Raw genomic sequence first — 20,606 nt, 5'->3', positions numbered from 1 at the left:
TATTTCTAAATGAAACAAAACACTTCTAAACAACCAGTGGGCCAAAGACTAAAAATCAGAAGAGAAAGTTAAAAAATACTTTGAACAGGATGAAAACAAAACATACACAAATTTATGGGATGTGGCTAAAGCAGTGCTTAGAAAAAAATGTACAGCATTCAATGCCTATATCAGAAAAGGTCTCGAATCAATAACCTAAGCTTTCACCCTTAAGAAATTAGAAAAGAACTAGACCCAACAAAAGCAGAATAAAATAGTAAACGTTAGAGTAGAAATAAAATAGAAAACAGAAAAACAAGAAGGAATAAACAAAACCAAAAGTGGGTCATTTGAAAAGATACAAAACACACAAAGCTTTAGGCTAGACTGACAAAGAAATTAAGAGAGAAGACATAAATTAGCTAAATCAGAAATGAAAGAGAGGCTATCACTATCAAACCTACGGAAAGTTAGAGGATTATATGGGAATACTATAAACCATCTTTTACCAACAAATTAGAAAACTTAAGAGAAAATGGACAAAATCCTAGAAAGACACAAATTACCAAATCTGACTCAAAAAGAAACAGAGCATCTAAATAGACTCATAATGAGTAAAGAATGAATTGATAATTAAAAACCTTCCTATAAAGAAAGGTCAGGCTCGGGTGGCTTCACTGGTAAATTCCACTGAAGATTAAAACAATTAATACAAATCTTCACAAACTCTTTCTGCTAATAGAGAAGAAAAGAACACTTCACAAGCCATTCTGTGAGGCCAGTATTACCCTGATACCAAAGCCAAAGACATCACAAGAAAACTAAAAATCAATATCATGAACACTGATACAAAAATTCTTTGTTATTTTTAGAGACAGGGTCTCACTGTGTTGCCCAGGCTGGAGTGCAGTGGTGCAATCATGGCTCGCTGCAGCCTCCATTTCCAGGCTCAAGTGACCCTCCCATTCTTGGCCTCCCAAATAGCTGGGACCATAGGCATGCACCAGCACGACTGGCTAATTTTTTTATTTTTTGTAAAGACAGGGTCTCCCTATGTTGCCCAAGCTGGTCTAGAATTCCTGGCCTCAAACAATCCTCCTGCCTAGATCTCCCAAAGTGTTGGGATTACAGGCGTGAGCCACCATGCTTCGCCAAAACTTACCAGCAAACTGAATTCAGCAACATATAAAAAGCATTATATACTTCGACCAAATGAGATTTATCTAGGTGGGCTTAACATCAATAACCAATTAATGCACTACAGCATGCTAACAAAGAAAGAAAAAAACACACATGATCATCTTAACAGTTGCAGAAAGGTGGCCGGGCCCGGTGGCTCACGAGGTCAGGAGATCAAGACCATCCTGGCTAACATGGTGAAACCCCGTCTCTACTAAAAATACAAAAAAAATCAGCTGGGCGTGGTGGCGGGCACCTGTAGTCCCAGCTACTCGGGAGGCTGAAGCAGGAGAATGGCATGAACCCGGAAGGCAGAGCCTGCAGTGAGCCGAGATAGTGCCACTGCACTGCAGCCTGGGTGACAGTGCGAGACTCCATCTCAAAAAAAAAAAAAAAAAAAAAGCTGCAGGAAGGCACTGACAACACCTATTGAAGATAAAAACTTTACAAGCTAAGAATAGAAGGAAATTTGCGCAAACTAATTAAGGGCAACTATGAAAAACCTACAGCTAACATCACACTTAATGGTGAAGGGCTGAATGCTTTGCCACTAAGACTGGGAGAAAGACAAGGACATTTACGCTCACTCCCTCTACTCAATACTGTACTGAAGGTCTGAGCCAGTGGAACAAGAAAAAAAATGCATACAAATTGGAAAGGAAGAAATAAAACCACCTTTATTCATAGTTGATACAATCTTAGTTTTGCCTTTTTTTTTTGAGATGGCGTCTCGCTCTGTCAACAGGCTGGAGTGCAATGGTGTGATCTCGGCTCACTGCAATCTCTGCCTCCCGGGTTCAAGTGATTCTCCTGCCTCAGCCTCCCCAGTAGCTGGGATTACAAGCGCGCGCGCCACCACACCCAGCTAATCTTTTGCATTTTTAGTAGAGACAGGGTTTCACCATGTTGGCCAGGATGGTCTCAATCTCCTGACCTCGTGATCCGTCCACCTCAGCTGCTTTTTTGTGACAGGATCTCAGTCTGTCATCAGGCTGGAGTGCAGTGGCATGATCGCAGCTAACTGCAGCCTCGACCTCCTGAGCTCAACCAATCCTCTTGCCTCAGCCTTCCAAGGAGCTTGGACTACAGATGCATACCACCGCAGTTAGCTAACTTTTAATAGAGACAGGGTCTCCCTATGTTTCCCAGGCTGGTCTTGAACTCCTAGGCTCAAGCAATCCTCCAGCCTTGGCCTCCCCAAGTGCTGAGATTATAGACATAAGCCCCCACGCCTGGCTAGCTGACAAAATCTTATACGTAGAAAAACCCAAGGAAATCTCACGCACACGCACACGCATGCGCACACACACACACACACACACACACATCCCCCCCACAAGCCTACAACAATAAAACTACTGGCACACCAAAAGTCAATTAAGAAAACAATTCTGTTCACAAAATATAAAATTGCTGAGGAATAAATTTAACATGTAGTACAAGATTCATATAGTCAAAACTACAAAACACTGCTAAGAGAATGTAGAGATTCTAAGTAATTAGAGATTTCATGTTTTTGAACTGGAAGATTCATTATTATTAATACGGCAATTCTTCTAAAATTGATCTACAGATTCAAACAATCCCTATCAAAAGCTTAGTAAGCTCTTTTTTATATTAATTGATACAACATTCCTAAACTTTGTATTGAAATGCAATTTTGAAAAAGAACAAAGTTATACTATCCGATTTCGAAAGTGCTTATAAAACTATAGGAATCAAGACAGTGTGCTGCTGACATAGAGACTGGCATACACATCAGAGAATAAAGGAGTCTGGAAATAAGTCTTTACACTTATAGTCGATTAATTTTCAAGAAAAGTCCCAAGCCAAGTCAATGAGGAAAGTCTTCTTGACAAATGGTGCTGGGACAACTGAATAACTAAAAACAGAAATGTAAACCCTCACACCACAGGTAAGAATTAAGTTAAAATGGATCATATACCTAAATGTATGAATCAAAACTATAAAACTTCTTTTTTTTTTTTTTTTTTTTTTGAGACGGAGTCTAGCTCTGTTACCCAGGCTGGAGTGCAGTGGCGCGATCTCAGCTCACTGCAACCTCCGCCTCCCGGGTTCAAGCAATTCTCCTGCCTCAGCCTCCCCAGTAGCTAGGATTACAGGCACATGCCACCATGCCCAGCGAATTTTTGTGTTTTTTAAGTAGAGACTGGGTTTCACCATGTTGGCCAGACTGGTCTCGAACTCCCGACCTTCTGATCCGCCCGCCTCGGCCTCACAAAGTGCTGGGATTACAGGCGTGAGCCACTGCACTCAGCCCTGAAACTATAAAACTTCTTTAAAAACGCTTTGTGCCCCTAGTTTGGACACAGAGTTCTTGGACACAATACCAAAAGCGCAATATATAAGAGAAAAACTCTGCCAAGTCAGACATCATTAAAATCTAATAACTAAAATTTAAAATGTTTGTTTCAAAACAAACGACTAAAAGAAAGATAAGCCACAGGCTAGAAGAAAATACCTGTATCATATCTTCTAAGCCACGGGTTAGAATATCTGTATATCATAACTGACAAGAGATTATACCAAGATACAAATAAAACCTAATTTTTTAAATGAGCAAAAGATGTGAACAGACCTTTGACCAAAGACAACACGCAAATGGCTAATAAGCACACGAAAAGGTGCTTCATAATATTAATCATTCAAAATGTAAATTAAAGCCACAGAAAGATACCACTGCACAAACACTATCAAGACAATATCATGACAAAGGCAGGGGTGCAGAGCAACCAGAAACCTCACACATGGCTGGTGGAAATGTAAGACGGGTTGGCTTTTAAATCAAGTCTTTCTTTTCTCCCGATTATGGCAAAGTGATGACTAAAGTGTGTGGCTAAATATAGAGAACAAAAAAATGTATCACAGGGCAGGTAAACTTCAGACCCCTAGAAATCACTCTGTATCAGTTCACACAGATCATCGTGTGGCTTTTCTCTTTTTTCTTTAGTGTTGCATTGACCTTGTATCTTGACTTTTTAGTCTTTTTCTAGTACCTGATGATCAGAAGTTTCTCCATTTTATTTTAGTCAAATTTATCAGTTTACCTTTGCCTCTTCTATTGTCTTTAAAAAATTCATCTAACACTGAGATCATATGTTCTTGTGAATTTGCTGTAAACAAGTTTTGGTTTTCATATTTAAGTCCCTGATTAATCTAGTACTGATTTATGTGTGAGGCAGGTAGGGATTTATATTTTTCCACGCATATAACCAATTCACTCAACACATTTATGGAAAAATATTAACCTTTACAAGAATCAGAGACATACAAATTAAACTATTAACACTATGATTTTCCAAAAGTCAAATCAGCAAAGATTTTTTCTAAATGGTTGTACTGATTGCCTGAAAGTATCTTTTTTTTAAAATTTATTATTATTATTATTAATTTTGAGAGTCTCGGTCTGTCACCCAGGCTGGAGTACAGTAGTGCAATCTCAGCTCACAGCAACCTCTGCTTCCCGGGTTCAAGCGATTCTCCTGCCTCAGCCTGCTGTAGCTGGGACAGGAACATACCACCACTCCCAGTTAATTTTTGTATTTTTAGTAGACATGGGTTTCACCATGTTGGCCACACTGGTGTCAAACTCCTGACCTCAGATGATCCACCTGCTTCAGCCTCCCAAAGGGCTGGGTTTACAAGCGTGAGCCACCGTGCCCGGCTGAAGGTATCTTAATACAGTCATAAAAATTAATTTGGCAATATGCAACTGAAAAACAATCATACTCCTTGACCCAATAATGCTGTTTTTATCCATCTTAATAAGAAATAAAAATATTCCCTGGATCATTATTTATGACAAAAAGTAAATTTAAATTTAAAAAATTGGAAACATCCTAATTTCCAACAGTATGAGTAAACAAAATCCTGGCACATTTACACAATGGAACTTTAGAGAACCACTGAAATTGATATTTATACAGAGTTATAAATAACATGAGGGGAAAATTCATATTGTTCATTTGTTAAGTGCAAAAACACAGGAAACAAAATTATATGTATGTGGTTCAATTACACAGAAAGAATAGGGAGGAAAACTGGACCACAAAGTACAGCAGAACTGTTAACTGGATAGCAGAATTTTTGTAAACATTATTTTCAAAACATCCTATAATGAACATGCAGTGTTTTTATAAGAATAAAACCTGTGAGCTTGTTTGTTCTTACTTTTTTAAAGGAAATGGTTGAGTAAATCTATTAAAAATGCAGGGGCTTTTCTTGGCTTTCAGTTATACCATGACTGCCAAACAAAAAATAAATCAAAAGATGAGACTATTGGGTTTTTTTGTAGCTTTTTGTTTTTACTGTTATTCTTTGGCTTTGGTAGAACTTAGACAGCCTCCTCCTCTTTACCTGCTCAAAATAACTTTTTGCAAATCTGACTTAAATTTTTTTTGTACTGGTGTATATATAGTTACGAACTGGCCTTGAATATTCAAAGTCTAAATGACAAGAGTGATACGCCTACCAGCTTTCAAGACCCTCTTCCCTTCCTACTCAGCTTATATTCCACAATTCATCATTGTAATCATTTCCTCGTGTATACTTTTTTTTTTTTTTTTTTTTTTTGAAACGGAGTCTCGCTCTGTCGCCCAGGCTGGAGCGCAGTGGCGGGATCTCGGCTCACTGCAAGCTCCGCCTCCCGGGTTCCCGCCATTCTCCTGCCTCAGCCTCCCGAGTAGCTGGGACTACAGGCGCTGCCACCACGCCCGGCTACTGTTTTGTATTTTTTTTAGTAGAGACGGGGTTTCACCGTGTTAGCCAGGATGGTCTCCATCTCCTGACCTCGTGATCCATCCGTCTCCGCCTCCCAAAGTGCTGGGATTACAGGCGTGAGCCACCGCGCCCGGCCTCCTCGTGTATACTTCTATCCCCCTCCTCTACTCTCCTGAAAAACTCTCTCGGTAAAACCATATCAGCAAATTCAACTCCGCTTATGTCATGCCTGCACCCACAGAGCTCAATAAGGCTGGAGGAAAAGAGAGCTGGTCTGATGGGTCTCATTTTGTAGTCAAGGCCAGGACCCTCAGGTGGGTCCTCACCACTGTCTGGAAATCAAACTACTTTTCCCTGGTCCATTCTTCTCCTTCCCTGCCTACCATTTCACACCTGCCCTCTCCTTTCACCCCTGGAACACTCCCTCATTTAATATCTCAGCAGATGGCCCGACTTCCTATTTCACCTAGAAAAGGAACGACATCAGGAGACCTTGGCCTCGGCCCCCATCTACCCACTCAGCACCATGTTTCCATCTACTCTATCCTGCTGCCTTGCTCAAGGGCCCCCACGGTCAGCTGGCACACTTAATCTCCCAACAATTCCCCCACTCCACTGGATCACTCCTGAAAATGTTACTTCTCATATATAAACAAACTTGTGGGGACCCCACTTTCCTTACCAGCTGCAGCCCCATCTCTCTCATTCCCTTTGCAGCAAAACACCTTAGGAGAACTGTGTCTACCGATGCCTACTATTCCTCTCCAACCTTCTCTGACACCCACACCAAAGGCTTCTCTACCAACCAGCGCACGGAGCAGCTCTTGTCTAGCGTGAGTTCTCAGTCCTAATCTTAGAGGCACTGTGTGACCACTGACCCCTCCTTTTCCTTTCATGTAATTTTACCTCTTTGCTAAGCACACCACACTCTCAAGGTCCCTCAGTCTGACTCCTTTGCTAGTTCCCCTCTGAAGTCTTAATAGGAGTGCCCCAACACTCAGACTTTGGTCCCCTCTTCTCCATCCATGATTTCATTCATGCTCGTGACACTGTATAGCATCGATGTGCCCTACACTCCCAAATTCTCTCTCTTCGTTTACAGATTAGTTATATTCAGCTCCCTTCGGGACACTGCCACTTTGATGTCTTGCAGATACCTGAAACTTCACAAGTTCAAAACTAAACTCTGGCTCTTTCCCACCCCACCCCCACCCCCTCCCCACCTGCAGGTTTAAATCTTCTCTATCCTACTTCCATTTCCGGCTACTCCACATTCTTCCAATGATCAGATCAGAACATTCAGAATCACCCTTGGCTCCTTTCTTTCCCTCATACCTCATCCAGTATGTCATGAAATCCCAATTTCAGCTACCTCCAAAACATACGCAGAATCCAACTACATTTTGCCACTATACTAGTCCAAGCTACCATCCTCTTTCTCCTGCATTATGGCAATACCTCCTAATTCGTTTCCGTGCTTTCCTTCTCCTGCCCCATTCTGTTCTCAACATGTCTCAGCCAACTGGGACAGATGCTGACACTCTGGCTGCTACTGTAATAAGGTCCTTCATCTCTGACCCAAGAGTCTTATGTCTTCTGCCAGCATCCATGAAACTGCCGCAGGCTGGCTGGTGAGCCTGCCTTTGAGCTTGTGTTGAAGGCAAAAATCTCAGACATTTCACACTTCTTGGCAACTACATGCAAACATAATAAATATTTACAACTACATAAAAATACAATTATATTTACATAATAAATACAATTGCTTTGACTTCTTTCAGGGCCCTTAGCTCTTACCACACAATAAGCTCTAATTTAAATGCAATAGGAACACTACATGGCTACAAAGGTAGATTAAAAAAAATTTAAATTTAGCCAAATTAAGAAAAATGAACTTAAAGTTGCCAAATAATTTAAACTTAAGAATAAACTTATATTTACAGCAAAAGTTCTAATAAATTCTCAAGTGATTCACTCCTACTTTATAGGCTATTGACACAAAAATATGGGGTAGCACTAGCTTAAGTTTGCAGGGGGATACTGAGTGAATCTCCATATAAAATAGGTGATAATCTCTAAATCATGTCCAGTTCTAACAGCATCTGACTCAATGAAAATAATAAAAATATGTACAGATTTAGATACCTAACCAGCAATGAACTTTCCCAAGAGCATTTCTAAGCATCCTTCATTGTAATTGCATTCAATGCATTCTTCTTCAATTATTAAACTGAGTATGAAACAAATATCCATAACGTCAATCATGTAAAAATGCTAATTGTGTTGGCTTATAAGAATTGATTAATGAGACTGGGCATGGTGGCTCATGCCTGTAATCCCAGCACTTTGGGAGGCTGAGGTGGGTGGATCACTTGAGGTCAGGAGTTCGAGACTAGCCTGGCCAACATGGTGAAACTTTGTCTCTACTAAAAAAAATACAAAAACTAGCCAGGTGTGGTGATGGGTGCCTGTAATCCCAGCTACTCGGGAGGCTGAGGCAGGAGGATCACTTGAACCCAGGAGGCAGAGGTTGCAGTGAGTTGAGATCGTGCCACTGCACTCCAGCTTGGGCGAGAGAGAGACTTCATCTCAAGGAAAAAAACATAAAGAATTGATTAAATGACTGCACACCTCTCCTTAATTTTTTAATTCAGATTTTAACAGGTTACATTTAAAAAGTAGTACACCTATATGTCAATTCATCACTGTCTTTGTACGTATACAGTCACCCCTCGGTATTCATGGGGGATTGGCTCCAAGACCCCCACCAATAACAAAAGCTATGAACGCTCCAGTCCCTTATGTAAAATGTCATAGTATTTGCATATAACCTATGCACATCCTCCCTCTAAATCATCTCTAGATTATTTATAATACCTAACACAAGTGTTATATAATTGGTTAAACTGTATTATTTTTCATTGTCTTATTTGCACTTAACCAATTCAAAGAAATGTGGTATAAGAAATATTGCATCTTTGTCCCTAGTTCCTGGCACAGTTCCTAAATCTTTGGGATTTCCTGAGATAGAAATGTTTTTTGTTGTTCAAAACAAGCCCCTTTCAATCACAACTGTTAATGCTAATGCTGTGATTAAAAGGAGCCCTCCTAGACAGCCTCAGGATGGGGCTGGTCACCCAGAGACCCAGGGCCTAGAGTGTGGAACTTTCAGCCCCGACCCTCAGTCCCTATCCTGAAGAGAAAAGGAAAGGATTAGAGATTGAGTTCTACAGAAACTCTAACCATGAGATTTGGGGACCTTGTGCACACAAGGGCGAGCTGGGCAGGAGGCCACCCTGGGAGGGCACAGAAGCTCCACGTCCCCCCGTGCTTGTTCCGTGCACCTCTTCTACTGGGCTGTTGCTGAGCTGTGCCCTTTATAATAATGTTTTCCTGAGTTTTATCCCAGCAAATTATCTAATTTGATGAGGTAGTGGGAACTGCTGATTTGTAACCAGTCAGTCAGAAATGTGAGAGGCCTGGGACTTGCGACTGGTATCTGAGGCCGGGGCAGTCTTATGGGACTCAGCCTGTTGCCTGTGAGGACTGTACTTACTCTGGGTAGTGTCTGAATTAACTGAAACATTGGACACTCGGTTTTCTTTCTTTTTTTTTTTTTTTAAAGACAAGTTTTGCTCTTGTTGTCCAGGTTGGAGTGCAATGGCATGATCTCAGCTCGCCGCAACCTCTGCCTCCCAGGTTCAAGCGATTCTCCTGCCTCAGCCTCCCAAGTAGGTGGGATTACAGCGTGTGCCACCATGCCCGTCTAATTTTTGTATTTTTAGGAGAGACGGGGTTTTGCCACATTGGTCAGGCTGGTCTTGAACTCCTGACCTCAAGTGATCCACCCACCTCAGCCTCCCAAAATGTTGGGATTATAGGCATGAGCCACCATACCCGGCCAGGACACTCGGTTTTCATGTTGAAAGAAGTCGTTGTTGGTGTTGGAAACACATCACAAGAAATAAATCGGCCTTTTATCTTTACCACTGTGTGTATCAGGCCTGGGTCTCCTATAAAATAACTATGACACTTTTCAACAAATTAATATAGGTATCTTAACTCTAAAATCAGTGGAGACCTGGGCAACATTGATAATGGAAATCATTGCACACTGAAAATACAGCACCCCGACTCACTAATAGTAAGATCCTTAATAATGTCCACATCTGCAACCTTATTGGCTAAGGTATAATTACAGTTGGTGTTTTAGAAACAGCTATTGTAATACATTCTGATATAATATATATGTAATACATCCTGACCTCCAGAATGATAAATGTAAAATACTATCTCATATATAGTTCTTTTAATTCCATTCACCTATATATGATCATAGCTGACAATGACAAATCAAAAAACAATTATTTAACATTTTAATGTCAACAAAATTATTTTAACTACAAATATAGCAAATTCCCTAAAAATCTCACCACATTCATTGCCTATGAAAAAGAATGACCTCATGAATTATAAACTACCAAGTAGGTAAGATTCTTTCAGAATTTGACAAACTATGAACAAAGATGTTTTGTTTTTATTCTGTACTGTAGCAAAGTGTTTTAATGAAGTTTCTTCATTGCTTTTTTATTTTTTCAAGATTAAAAGTAATTTGTTTATATATTAAAATATCTTAAATGTAATGAACTACTAAAGCAAAAATATCTAACTTCTGAAAGGCAACATGCATATAAAAATAACTGAAAAGTAACACAACTGTTATGACTGCTCTCAGAGCCTTCAGAGCAACACAAAAGCTCTAATTTAAAGAGCAATTTGTCCATTATTCAAATGCTTTCACATAGAACATACAAGATTTTGTCATTCAATTTGCAGTAGAGAACATGAGTTTTCAGTTAAAATACTCTTTTCCTCATTTCTAAAGCACATCCAAATGAAGAATGGAATTTTAAATAGCAGATTTGGGGTACAAAAAGTAATCCACATGAAATTTGCTAGTAAATGTACATCAAGAGCCAACGTAAACTTCATTCACTGATCATTAGAGCTGAAGGGAATCTTGGAAAGCAATAATTATTCAATTTAATAATATATCTCTATTAAGCAAATAATATAAAAATCTTACAAAATGAAAAGATTACTTCCATTGTAAAACAATAATTTGATTGCCACAAGTAACCATTTATTATGGGTTCCCAAAGATGTGATCTCTTGATGCTTTTAAAATAGTCCAAATTAAAATAATTATGTTACCCACTACAGATCAGCAAGCATTTCATCAACTAAGTTAATTGAACTCAGTGACACAGATGTGGCTTCATGAGAGCACTAAATGAAAACACTACCTTTATTTAAAGAAAAAAATAGATGTGGTTTTTCCCCAAAAACGAAGAGTTTACTATTCATTGATGCTAGCAAAACAAACGAAAACTGTTTAAAAAAAGGAAAAAAAAAAACCCTCCTGATTAAACATACACTTCTTTATCTCCATCATTCCCCAAAAACACAGGAACGAAGAAAATCACAAAGGGAATTATGGCAGATGACAACAGTGTTAAGTGGCTAAAACAAACCGGGGTAAACCAAAATCTAAGACTGCTGGAAAGGAAGACAACGAAAAACCAGCCTGAGAAAAGGTTTCACAAATATGAACCCCGAGGGGGATGCTATTTGTTTAAAAAAGAAGGGGTGAGGAGAACGGTTAGAAAACAAAACTCCCACAGCCAAAAAGTAAATATCCAATAAAAGAAACACTGAGGGAACTCCTCTCCAAAGAACAACAACAACAAAAACTGACAAGAAAAATGGAGAAAAAAGCTAAGAAAATAAATAGATGGATTTAGGAGTTCCTATGTCCAATGAAGAAGAGCTTAAGACAGGAAAAAAAAAAAAAAAAGGAATGAGAAAAGGAAAGGGAAGACATTATAAAAGTCATTTAATAGTTTTCCTAGAACTGAAAAACACAAGTTTACAGACTGAAAAGCTCTGTGGAATGCTCGGCACATCCAAAGTAGAAAAGAACAATCACCAGACCCACCATGGTAAAATGTTAGTATTTAAGCGATAACACGAAACTCTCCCAAAAGCTTCCAGCGAGAAAAGAAATGGCTTACAAATGCCCGGCAAACTGGCGGCACGTGACTTAACAGTAACACTGAAAACCGGAAGACAACGGAGCAATGCCTGCAAAATTCCAAGAGGAAACACACTTACAACTGTGACCCCCACTGACAGTTCAATGACTCTCATTGTGCCCCTGCACGTGTCTGGCATTCTTGCAGGGACTAGGTCTGGTTCTGGCCTATGGTCACCAGCGTGCGACCTGCAGATACACCCACATCTGCCATGGGGGCAACAGACAGGAACTGTAGGTGAAAGCAGGCTAGACCCAAAGGAAGAGGCCCAGGGAGGTGGCGCCCACTGCAGACTTTGCGAAAGCAAGACACAGACCTCTATTCATGCACTGAGATTTCAGAGTTAATTTGTCACTGCCAAATAACTTATTCTATCTGAACTAAAATATTAACCTGGAATTTTATACACAGCCAGGCATACACCCGATACTTAGAACACAGACATTTTCTGACACACAAGGCTCAGAGAAACAGTATCATCCTCCCCATCACCTTTCACAGAAGTCACTAGGAGGATAAGCTTCATCATATCAAGGAGGTAAACTAAGGAACAGAAAACAAGGAACCCCACTTGGGAAGGAGAGAAGAATTTCTAAGTTGACGGTAGAGTCTCCTGCGATTCGCCCTGTTTCAGATACTGTCCCTGCCTTCTGTATCTTTCTCCAGTCACACACATGTCACCCTGCAAGAGCCAGCTCAACTGTAATATCCTCCATGAAGACACAAATCCAAATTCCCCAGCTCCCAGGATTAAATTAAAACCTTCAGCATCAACAGGAAGAAGGGCTGCACACACCAGAGTCCCTTCTGAAATCGACTACTAATGTGGTGTGTGACTCTGGGCAGATGACACCCTGCTTAGACCCAATTTCCTCATCTGTGCAAGGACAAAGATAATCTATAATCAGAGGAGTTCCTTCTAGCTCTAAAATGCAGTAATTCTGCTGCAAATGTATAAAATCACTAAAACCCTACTGTAATTCTCTGCTTTGGTATTTGCTTACATTTTCTGCCAGTCTGTGATATTTGGCAATAATGTTATTCCCTAAATATGTCACTTTTTTTTTAACTTCAAAAGCAATGTCAACAAACAAAAATGACTATTGTTTGAGGGATGGTAATATGTTACTTAAAACCAAAATTAAGCTTTAAAAACAAACACATTATAAACATCACAACAAACTTTAAACAAGTAACATACAGACACAGTAAAAATCTACCAGTAAGAATTCATCTGACTTTAAAAGCATGCTAACCCAGCTGCTTCAACCATCTAGCATATTACTGATATAGTCAGAACAACGTGTACCACAAAAATCACTAAGTGCCACCGTAAACAGCACCAAATAATTGGCTACCCAGATCGCTGAGTAAAAACACCTTGTCTAGATAATTCTAAAGATTAACACTGAACTATTGAAATTGTTTTTGATGGAAATCTTATCTAATAGGAGCCATACAGTCCTCTAACTTCAAAAAGGTATTTTAAGCACAAGTGTGTATATTAAGTACAATCCCAGACTGTCACAAACTGCTGTATATAAATGGATGCCTCTCCAGATGACCAAATTTATCTGCTGGAAAATTTCAGGATGGCATAATGACACCATTAGGACTTACTGATGTTCAGGTCACTGCCTGCCTCCCAGGCCCTCAGATATATCCTGTCTTCTTTCTTTTCTTCTCTATATTCAAGAGTCCAGTGCTATGGAAAGTGAGATAATGATCACTCCCCAGTCTCCAAGTGTGATGCCCTTTTAATAATTTTAAAGTATTTTAGTGTGTTGGCTGTTAAGAGTGATAAAACAGTATCAGAACAAACATAATCAGAGCAGAAGGCTCTGCAGAGAAGGCAAAGTGTGGCACCCTTTTTGTTCTCGGTCTCCCACCAATGAACTGCAGTGACCCCAGAGCCAAGCCAGGCAATTGCTGCTAACACTGTGACCACCTGTAATCCTTACCAGTCCAGCAGCCTGCACTAGCAATCCTTCGGAAGATGCCCATTCACTCCCTGCTTTCATTATTTCTCTTGCTCCTTTGGTCTCAAACCCTTTTCTTACATTAGGCTTCCTTAACAAAAACACTCAAGTCTAACACAGGTGTGGCTGATTAATCAGAATACTACTTTTGACTAGTCAGATTATGTTTTAAATTAATAGTAAGAATTACTTTAGGAATTATTACTATTATAATATTATATATTATAAAAGAGGGTGTGAGGAGAACAGTTAGAAAACAAAACTCCCACAGCCAAAAAACATCCAATAAAATAAAAATTGAGGGAATTCCCCTCCAAAGAACAACAATAACAACAACAAAAAACTGACAAGAAAAAGACTCAGTGGCCAGTCCCCCTGGCATATGTCAGGGACACAGAAAAGAATTAATAGTAATAATATTAATAGTAATAATTACTTTAAATAGGAATTATTACTATTATTTTAAAACATAATCTGACTAGTCAAAAGCAGTCAGATTAAGGAGCAGAATACTAGTGTTAAAGTATTAGCACTTGTTATATTTCAGGCACTTAATTAATACACTAACATGCATTATCTAATTCCATTTTCTTCTTCTTTCTTTTTTTTTTTCTTAGACAGAGTCTCACTCTGTTGCCCAGGCTAGAGTGCAGTGGCATGATCTCGGCTCACCGCAACCTCCAACTCTCAGGTTCAAGCTCCTGCCTCAGCCTCCCGAGTAGCTGGGACTACAGGGGTGTGCCACCATGCCCAGCTAATTTTTGTATTTTTAGTAGACACGGGGTTTCACTATGTTGGCCAGGCTGGTCTCAAACTCCTGACCTCCTGATCCGCTCGCCTTGGCCCCCCAAAGTGCTGGGATTACAGGCATGAGCCACTGTGCCCAGCTATCTCATTCCACTATCACACCAGCTCTGAGAGAAACATCATCATTATTATACATGTAAAGGAACAAAAACTTTAAGTTTTTGTTTTTTTTTTTAATCTACCCTATAAAATTGAAGTGCTGAAATTCAAACCTAGATCTGCATCCCCATGAGAGACTGCCCTCCTTAGCACGGAGGGCTTCTAAGTCTCCGGCTTTTCTAATTCCAAAGGAGTTTTTCCTTCTGGCTTAATTCTACACCAGAAAACTGAGGATACCAGGAGGTTCCAGATAACTGAGGTTTCACTTTACTAAGCTATGTAAGCAGGGGAAATGCGTTTTGGGATGGTGACTTTCTACACACTATACATGACTATGCTTTCAGAAGTGAAGGAGATCTGGGCGTCTACATTGCGAGTCAGTCTGGTACTCGAGTCACTCAGACACACATCATGCCTCTACAGGCAGTGACAGTTCTCTCTCTGTAGGGCTGTTGGGGCCATGTAATGATAAGGACTTTGGTTTTATTAGTGCTACGATTTACTCAGCTAGGCAAGCAGTCCAGCTCAGAAAAGGACAAACGACATGAAACACCAACAACTTTCTAACACGTACACAGCATGTCTCGGCCTTTAAGGTGTAGATAACAACATGAAAACTGCAAGTACTTTCTATATACCCACAACCCTCCTACTCAGCGGCTAGGCCCCCCGGGATGTGTCAGGCACACAGAAAAGGGGACCGCAGTAGACATTCTGGCCTCATAGAACTTATTTGGGGTGGCGGGGGAACAGCAGAAACAAGTAAACAAAGTAATTACAGGTAACAGCAGAGGTCATGAAGGAACCATACAAATCAATTACTTGGGATTACCGAAGGAGCCGTAAGGTAGTCAAACAAGTCTTCTCTGAGGTGGTGACACTGGCATTAAGATCTGACAATGAACCCACCACAGGAGCCACCGAAGGACACTGTAGGCAAACAGAACTCCTGTGTCAAAGGTGGCGAAGCAGGAAGCAGCTCAGATTGCTGAGGAACAGAAAGGCTAGGGCAGAACCCTGGTTAAGGCAGAGATGGTTGTTCAAGATGAGAACTAGGGAGAAATGAAAACACATTTCAGAACTTGGCAGAAATGCTACAGTGGATGAGAAAGAGTTTGGATTTTTGGCTGGGCACAGTGGCTCACGTCTGCAATCCCAACAATTTGGGAAGCAAAGGTGGGAGGATCACCTGAGTCCATGACTTCAGGACCAACCTGGGCAACATAAGGAGACCCCCTCTCTACAAAAAATAAAAAAATCCGCTGGGCATGGAGGCATGCACTTGTGGTCCCAGTTACTGGCGGAGGGGGTGCTGAGGTGGGAAGATAGCTTGAACCTGGGAGGTTGAGGCTGCAGTGAGTCCTGATGGTGCCACCACACTCCAGCCTGGGCATCCAGAGCGAGACCCCCGTCTCAAAACAAAGCAAAACAAGAGTTTGGATTTTACCATAAATACATATTCATTACAACATTGTGAGATAAATTATCCCCACTTTAGCCCCAGTTGAGGAATAAGACTCAGAGGGCATACACAACGTGTTCAAGGTCACAGAGCTGGTAAATGGATGCCCCCCAACATGTCCAGAGTGTGCAAGGTGGGAACTGAAATCTTACGTGACTTTATCTAAGTATGTTTGTTCTCAAAACATCAAGACCAATGGCCACCTAAAAGTAACTGCCCCAACTAAGTAAAATTTAATGTTTGTATGGGTGGGTAAAGACCTGAAATCAGTTTAAGTAAACTGTGTTCTCAGTCCTAAAGCCATCACGACTTTTTAGCTAAACCAACACGCCAAACAGCATACTAAATTACCCATAAAAACATTAATGACAATTTCACTTCAATATCAAACATGTCTTATGTTATTCCTTTTTTAACAGCTGAAGAATTATTACTATCAATCTATCCATATAAGAAAGTTTCTCCTTTTTATGACATATACTAGTATTAGGAATTTCTCCCTTGTAAAATGAATAATTTTACAAAAGTACTTCGGCACCACAGATGAAAATATAATTTCCAGAATTGGAAGAGGTCAGGGATGAGGCCAGAGAACTATAATAGACAATTCTCACTTCCTACAAAGGATGAAATAAACAGAAAACAGCAAAAGGAGATCTTTTTAGTTCATTTGCTTATCTAACTTTATTAAGCATTAAAATAGAATGTATACACATCCATTAGCTATACTGGATTATAAATGAAGTATTTGACCTCACGCTTCCAAATAGATATGCATTTATGTGTGTATTATCCTTTCTCATAGTGCATATTTTCAAGAGAATAACAGTAATTGCATCCCAATAAGCCCACGATAAATTGAAAGTATCTTAAAGTCAAAACTCACAGTGGATTTATCTGGATCTAAGTCGAGAAGCATACTGAATGTGTATCGTTTTTGCTCCATCAAAAAGTCAAAAAGTTCAAAATTGGGGACCATCTATATGTTTGGACTTTTAAATGAGATCACATCTCTATGAGCAAAATAAAAGATATGATCAATAACCCAAAAGTTTCCTGAAAACTGGCCACAATGGAGAAAACTAGCAAGGAGTTTTCTGAGGAGTGTAATTACACAAGACAGGCTTAAGGGGACACTTGCAGGCTGGGTATGGTGGTTCATGCCTGTAATCCCAGAGCTTTGGGAGGCTGAGGTGAGAGGATCTTGAGGCCTAGAGTTTGAGACCAGCCTTGGCAACACAGCAAGACCTCACCTCTCCAAAAGACAATCAGCCAAGTTCGGTGGCACATGTCTATAGTCCAAGTTACTCAGGAGGCTGAGGGAGGTGGATCACTTGAGCCCAGGAGTTCAAGGCTGCAGTGAGCCATGATTGCACCACTGCACTCTACCCTGGGTGACGGAGATAAAACAAAAAACAAGATTCTTGCTTTCTGTTTCCTAAAAAAAAAAGGGCCATTAAAAAGAGCACCTTTTCCAGTTCTAATGCAAGAATGAAGAAAAACATTGGAAGGCAAAATGACTAGAAACGCAGTCAGTACAGCACCATTTTCCACCCTACGCCCAGTCAATGGCTCTCAAATTCCTTCCCTGCCACTCCCTGTGGGCAGGGGGTAGGGGGGCACCAAGAGAGGAGGTCATGGGATGACCTGAGGGTGTGCCCTTGGGTCGGAGGCCCTGCTGAAGAGAAAGGGGCAAGACTACCAATTTAGAGGGTAATTTAAAAGATAACGATAAAGGTAAGAGAGAAAAAGTGTTTCAAAAGAGATGCTGAATGGAGTTTTAAAAATATACATTCAGGTGAATACCTGGCTCATCCTTACCCAGGCACAAGCGGAAAGCAAGCTCGGGTCAAACTCCAAATAGAAGTTCTTCCAGGAATCCTTATCAAATCCGCTGTCCACCAACCAGCTTCCTCCAAGGCACCAAGGCAGGCTTAGGGAGGGTGTTGGAACCAAAGGGTTAAGGCCACATATTTAGTTTACAGCGGAAAGGATCCTAGACCTTACCATATCCACGCGTGCACAAAATCCACTAGGAGGAGAAATTAGAAAGCCCACAGGAAAGTATTACAGACTTTTTTCTGGTTTTTGTGAAACCTGGTGAGCAATGCCACTCGTGTTTTTAAGTAAGGCTGACTGTCCACAACATTAAATATTCCACTTAAAATTCATTCATTCAAGTAAGCTAAATGGATTTAACGTTGTGGCAGTTGGTTAAAAAAAAGTCAAGATAAATTGCTACCTTCTGTGGCTGAGAAGATGTCAGATATTTCATCTTGAAGTAGACCGTTTACTTTTGTTTGATTCCAAACGTGTCAAATGTAACCAAATGTATCCCAAGGAACACAGTAAATTTAAAACGTCTCTGGGAGACGTCCAGTGTGTGTAATTCACGTTATTTCTGTCATTACTGTGTTCTCTGTCCTCAAGCACAGTGCATGTTGCCTTATCCGGGCAGACGTTGCAGAAACATTTGTTGAAATGAATTCAACATTATTTCTTTTGCTACCGGAAGACTGAGTTCTGCCACATATTCCCACCTGGCCCTTCATTCCAAACAGTGGGGATGGGAACCCCAATTTCACATTCCAACTGAACGACAAGTTGGCGCACACATTACCGCACACATCCCAAGTTTTGTGCCAGGACCTCCCCCTGAGAAACGTCCATAATGCTGCTCCGTGAGCCACAAGGGTGTACCTGAAGTTGCCAACTCCCGAAGCAAACTGAAAATTCAGGCCCGTGTCGGTCCCAGGAGCGGTTTAAATTCCACAATCGTCTCCTCCCTATACCCGGGTGAGTGCGCTGCCGGCCGGCGGCACCTTCAGCGGCAGAGCAGCCCCGGCCTGCACCTCCACCAGCGCCGGCGCGACTTCGCGGTGGGGCGGGGGCGTCCCCGAGTCCCAGCGCCGCGCCCCAGGCCCGCCCTCGCGCCTGCGGCCTCACCGCGCGCCGACCCCGAGCCCCAGCCCGCGGAGGTCCGAGAAGGGACCCGGCCGGGGCGCAGAGCCGCGGAGGCCCCGCGCCGCCGCCCAGGCCTCGCGGAGCCCCGGCCTCTCCCCGGCGAGCTGCGGGCAACAAAGGCGGCGGCCCGGGCCGGCGCGCCGCGGCCGAAGAGGCCGAGGGGTCGGGAAGAGCCGCCCGCGGCCGCGCAGGCCTCGGCCCTTCAGGGGCCGCCGCGCCCCGGCCCCGGCTCCCCGGTTCCCGCGTCCCCGCTCCCGGGCCTGGGCCCGGTCCCCGTTCCCTGTTCCCCGGCCCTGGCCCCCGCCCGCGCACCCGCCGAGACGGCGCAGGGCCTCGCGCTGCCCCAGACCCGCCGCTGCAGCCCCGCGCCCGGCGGCCTCCCCGGCCCGGCCCGGCCCGCGCCAGATCCGCCCCCTGCGCCCCGAGGCGAAAACCAGCCCCGCGGCCGGTGCCCCGCACCGCGAACGAGCCGAAGGCTTACGGCGAAGCCCGGCCCCTGCCTCCCGCCTGGGCTACCCGGACGCTCACCCGGAGGCGGCCCGGCTCCGCTTCCTCGCCCAGCGCCGGCGCGACTGCCGCGCTCGCCTTCTCTCTGCAACTCCTCCTCCCGCCTCCTTCCTCCTCCTCCTCCTCCAGGAGGGGCGCGCAGCCGCGGCGCCTCGGCCCGAGCGGGGAGCGGGTGCCGAGGAGCCGAGCGGGCCGCCCCGCGCCCACTACTCGGGCCCGCGGCGCAGGCGGGGCGTCGGGGCGCGCAGGACTGAGGCCGGGGGCCGCGCGGGGTGGGGCGGGGGCCGGGCACTAAGTGGGGGTTCCAAGGGGTGGGGCGCCGGGCCGGGGTCGTGGGGCGGGCGGGGCGCGGATCCCTGATCCCTACCCCCCGCGCCCCTCCACTGGTGCCTGCAGGCGGGCGCTCCTCCCGCCCCCAGTGTCCCTGTCCTGGTTTTTCCTTTGGTGCCTTCCCTCTGGCGGGGGTGGCCCCGGCTAACGCGGAAAGGATAGTCTCCTTGACCCCCCGGCCCCGCGGATTTGGCGGCTGCTGTCCCTGTGCCCCTGCGGCCGGCGGCCGGACCCCTGCACTGCCCGGGTCCGCTGGGCTCGCGCAGGGACCCCGGCCTCGTCCCCGCAGGGAGGGGACCCCAGGACAGACGCGCGCGCACGCTGTGCAGAGCCACAAGTGGGGAAACCCTCCCCATATCTCGACTGAATTGTGAAAAACGCTTTTTAAAAAGACAAACTTATTCCTTGTTTCAAGCCATCTGCTTTTCCATTTAGTCGTTTTCAGGGAGGTTTTGTACAAGTAAT

General features: G+C 43.1%; 1 protein-coding gene across 4 annotated transcripts in view; it reads right to left on the bottom strand.

The window, feature by feature from the left end:
- The window catches only part of SOCS6 (suppressor of cytokine signaling 6), a 40,259-nt gene extending 20,242 nt beyond the window's left edge, over positions 1-20,017 (bottom strand). The window contains exons 1-2 of one of the 4 annotated variants that reach the window (XM_031658907.1): positions 19,041-19,139; positions 18,162-18,273 (exon numbers count right to left, since the gene is read on the bottom strand). The gene's annotated coding sequence lies outside the window, so the exon portion shown is untranslated. Of the gene's footprint in view, positions 1-18,161; positions 19,140-19,832 lie in introns of those variants that run through there. The other 3 variants (XM_031658906.1, XM_021930215.2, XM_021930217.2) reach the window with 3 other exon arrangements.
- Positions 20,018-20,606: the final 589 nt, after the last annotated feature.

The sequence above is a fragment of the Papio anubis genome, chromosome 19 (genome assembly GCF_008728515.1).
Source record: "Papio anubis isolate 15944 chromosome 19, Panubis1.0, whole genome shotgun sequence".
NCBI classification, from domain to species: domain Eukaryota; kingdom Metazoa; phylum Chordata; class Mammalia; order Primates; family Cercopithecidae; genus Papio; species Papio anubis.
Note: the sequence above shows the minus strand (reverse complement) of the source record. Positions and strands in the feature narration are given on the sequence as shown.